Source organism: Salmo salar, chromosome 28 (assembly GCF_965601325.2).
Source record: "Salmo salar chromosome 28, fSalSal1, whole genome shotgun sequence".
Lineage (NCBI taxonomy): Eukaryota > Metazoa > Chordata > Actinopteri > Salmoniformes > Salmonidae > Salmo > Salmo salar.
In genome coordinates, this window is record NC_138318.1 from 17,435,001 (window position 1) to 17,439,483 (window position 4,483).

The window sequence follows — 4,483 nt, forward strand, 5'->3', positions numbered from 1 at the left end:
CTGTTTCTTTCATTTCAACACTCGGCTCTGGACCCTGGCTACAGTATGAACAGAACTTCCCTGGTGACTGGCTCCCACAGTGGCTGCTATCTAGAACCTAAAAGGGTTCTTCGGCTGTCCCCATCGGATAACTTTTTTGGTACCATGTAGAACCATTTTGGGTTCCATGTTAAACCCTCTGTGTAAAGGGTTCTACATGGAACAAAAAAGGGTTCTACCTGGAACCCAAAAGGGTTATCCTATGGGGACAGCCGAAAAATACTTTTGGAACACTTTTTTCTAAGAATGTAGAGTTGGCATGATACAGTCTGAAGTGTAATGAGCAGATTTAGTTTGGTCTTGTGTTGTTTATCTCATAACTCAGTCAGCCACAGTGTGATCTAATCTCAATTGATGATGTAATAAAATGGAGATTACGAAATGGTAGATTGCAGAAAAGAGGATTATCAGTAATAGTATTGGTGCTCTTTCCCAAATCATAATCCAATGGTCCCTACATCCAAAACTCCCTATCAGACATTCAGTGAGAAGGAATAGAGAATGACAGTAAAGGTAGAGGATATGGAAATCATGTTGCCCTTTCCTGCCTCACAAGACTCAAAATAAATACATGAGATCATAGTTGACTTCCCTCAGGCAAGTCTGGGGATCCCACCCCAATGACCTGTGTGTGTGTGTGTGTGTGTGTGTGTGTGTGTGTGTGTGTGTGTGTGTGTGTGTGTGTGTGTGTGTGTGTGTGTGTGTGTGTGTGTGTGTGTGTGTGTGTGCGTGTGCGTGCGTGCGTGTGCGTGTGCGTGTGTTTGACAGCGATGGGGCAGTAGACAGACAGAAACCTGTCTCAATGTTGCATGAGGAAATGTCATGCATGAGGAAATGTCATGCATGTGCTTTGAAACAGAAAGCAAATAGGCCTACACATTGTACACTCTTAGAATTAGTGGTGACTCGAGGAACCCTGGAGAACCTCAAGGAACGCCTAGAGTTCCTCATATTTGCATCTTTGACAAGTTGAGGGGTTCTTGGAGGAACCTTTAATGTTTCAATGTAGCAAATGGTTTCTGGAGGAACCCTGGACTGGAGGTGTGGGGTCATGGCTTTCAGATAGATTTTTTTATGCCACCTGTGGGAGTAAATGTCATTCCAGTTCATCTGTTTTGTTGTATTGTCATCACATACTAAGGTTGAACACTAACAGTTTTGTAGCTTCAATGAGGCTTATAGAGGTGTATGACATGCAAATTCGTGAAGCATTCCTTATTTTTACCCCCTCACCTCACAGCTCCAGCTCTTAGACGATGACCCAAACTGGTCAAAAATGTCAAAACGGAAAAGACCAGACAAACAACAGACCAACAACAGACCAGACCAGAAGACCTGTACTGTTTGTCCATTTTGAGACGCCGTAGCCAGTATACACTTCCTCAAAATAGTCCGAATTAATCTACGATAACTCAAGAAATTTGTCATTAACTTTGATGTTTTTGCAGAGGAGATCTTAGTGACTCCATTTTACAGCTAACGAAGATGTTTGGTGCAGTGTTTCGCAATGAAGAAATGTGCATGAAAACGAGTCGTCTCTTGTTGAAAGACAACAAAGACTTTACTGAAAAATCCCTACTGTTGACCTATCACAGATGAAGGGGTGTGGCCTCAAGAAAAAAAATGTATGCACGAACAACCGAAAAAAAAACTTACCAAAGTCCAAAACTAACAGAATGTTGTAATATATGCACAAACTCTTCCGAACGGTTTTGGCTGGTACTCCCCTGGTCTGGTTCCCTCTCACAGAACCAGACCAGAACCATTCATCACCACACAAGAAGAGGAGGAAGGTCCAAAACTCTAAACCTACGCTTAAAGCAGGCGACAGGGGAGTACCATCAGCACCAGACCACCAGAAGAGGCGTGGAGAAGGGACCAAACACCAGACCTTCACTCGAAGCGAGCAGGCCACAGGGAAATTCACAGGGAAATTCCACCATTGACCTGCAAGTCTAGGGCTCCCTTGTGTGTCTGCTTGCTCCTCAGGTTGTCCTTCCTGCCCTCTATAGATGCCAACCCAGCCCCCGTTCCTGGTTCTTGATTCCCAATTCCTGTTTTTCCTGTTTCTTCCCAGGTCCCCAGTCCCAGCACCAAAACCAGCACCAAAACCAGCACCAACCCCTGGTTTCCAGCCCTGGTACCAGCACAATTTCCAACCCGGCCCCAACACCAACCCAGGTTTTCCTGGTCCCAGCCCCAACAGCAGCACCAACCCTGGACACAGCACCGACCAACCACAACTACCACCTCCATCCAGCAACTGCCAGCCCAGACCCCCCCCCACAGCTTCTCCTCCCCAACACAAAGACACTAACACACCGGCAACTACTCCACCAGACCAACCATGACTGACTGACTAACTAATATATGGACTGATTATTGATACCTGTTAATTCACTGAATATATTTGTTTTTTTTCTTGCTGTTGTTTATTTTGATCTGTTTAGCTTAAGTTGGTTTGATTACTTATTGTTTGAATTGTTTATTGTTTCGAATTTTTACCAAATTGATTTGACATTTTTACTTATAATGTATTTTGAAACACTGCACTGATAAGTGAAATTAAATCTTTACACAGGAGTTCCTCAAAGACCCGTTTCAGAGGGTTTTTGAAATATAAAGGTCCCGCCTGTATGGCAATTTTTGCAACCCCCAAAGGGTCTTCCTTTACTTCTAAGCGTGTATGCTACAGCATCACGGATGCAATACTATCGGCTTGTCACCGTGGGCTGTACAGTCGAAATCATGTTTTGAAAAATTTAAGTGTGCTGGTTTGAGGCCAAATGCAATCCTCTCTCATTATTCAAATCCTATTTTCCCTCGAATAGTCTACACAATGTGCATCATATCATAGATTTGGCATCTCCAGTAGAAAACTCTAAATGTTAAGTTTGTAATTCTCTGCACTTTTTTTAACAGTAGCCTAACAAAGCATGCATAGTCTCATAATTGCCAGAACACCTACCTTACTGAAAATGCTCCGGTCCTCAACAGCTTGCTCCACCTTGTTGGTCGGACTCGGATGAACAATATACCGTGTAAATCAAGTCACTTCATGACTCAATCATGCAACTGACATATACAATATAACCTATTTTAAAACTGCATCCGAAAGGGGGGATTCTGTCACTCTCACAAACTGTGTCCTCTTCGTTGCTTTAACAGAGACACTCTCCCACCGCTGGCTCTCACGAGTCGGCTCTGCTAATTCCGCGGGGAATTTCAGTCCGTCGGTACAGTTTCACTCCCGGGAACCGGCAACGGACACGCGAGGTTGAATGTGCTGTGCTGGAGAGAAACCGAGAGTTGTCAAACGTCACCGCCAAACGGTGTGCCCGCGCTATAGCAGGCGCGCGTGCGTCTTCTTTACGCGTGAGTATGAAATAGAATACACCGTTCTACCATAGAGAGCCAGCCATATGTGGTTAATGTAGTCGTGAGAGCATGTTATATTTGTCCTTATCCTTTAAAAACTCATTGCAGCCCCTCACTTCTGATGGGCCATGGATACCTCCAGATACTAGATATTCTAACCAGTGAAGCCAAGAATAACACCACAGAACCCCTCCTGGCAAAACCCTATCCAGGTGGGCTCTCTTCTCCCTCCTACAGAGCCTGCGGGCTGGGTGTCCATAGGTTTTCTGTTCTGTCTAACGGTCCTCCTTTATATCTGGTTTACTATTTCTGTCAAATCAAAAAATCTAAAATCAAATCAAATGTATTGCTCACATACACGTGTTAAGTAGATGTTATTGCGGGTGTAGCGAAATGCTTGTGCTTCTAGCTCCAACAGTGCAGTAATATCTAACAGTTTCACAACATATACCCAAAATACACATAAATCTATGTAAGGAATGGATTAAGAATAAATACATATATGTCAGAGCATCATTGGACTAAGATACAGTGCCATAGTATAGAATACAGTATATACATATGAGATGGGTGATGCAATATTTACACACAATTAAAGTGACTAAGATACCGTAGAATAGTGTAGAGTACAGTTTATACATATGAGATGAGTAATGCATGATATGGAGGCATTATTAAAGTGGCTATGTCACGAATTTCAAGGTAGCAGGAAACGGGTGAGTCAGGCGCAGGAGACTAGAGGTCCGTAGAATATATGTTTAATAAAGTCCAGAGTGAATACAGCGACTAGGCAGGGTGCAAACCACAAACAGGAGGGAGAACAGCTCCAAACTCCAAAATACACGGGGCGCAGCCCGGCAACCCTAAAGCCTATCAAAATAGTCACGTACACAAACACATAGAAAAATAATCCAGCCCACTACCATCGACGTAACACAAAACAATCCCGCACAAATCCCAAACAAAAAACGGACAAACGAAATACCCCCCCACTAATTACAAACAAGGAACAGGTGCGTAGTAAACAGACATAACCAACAGACACATGAAACATGGATCGGTGGCA

General features: G+C 43.6%; 1 protein-coding gene across 2 annotated transcripts in view; it reads right to left on the reverse strand.

The window, feature by feature from the left end:
- rhbdf1b (rhomboid 5 homolog 1b (Drosophila)) overlaps positions 1-3,557 on the reverse strand; it is a 52,645-nt gene extending 49,088 nt beyond the window's left edge. The window contains exon 1 of one of the 2 annotated variants that reach the window (XM_014179679.3): positions 3,008-3,540. The gene's annotated coding sequence lies outside the window, so the exon portion shown is untranslated. Of the gene's footprint in view, positions 1-3,007 lie in introns of both variants that reach the window. The other variant, XM_082970495.1, reaches the window with a different exon arrangement.
- Between the last annotated feature and the right edge of the window lie 926 nt (positions 3,558-4,483).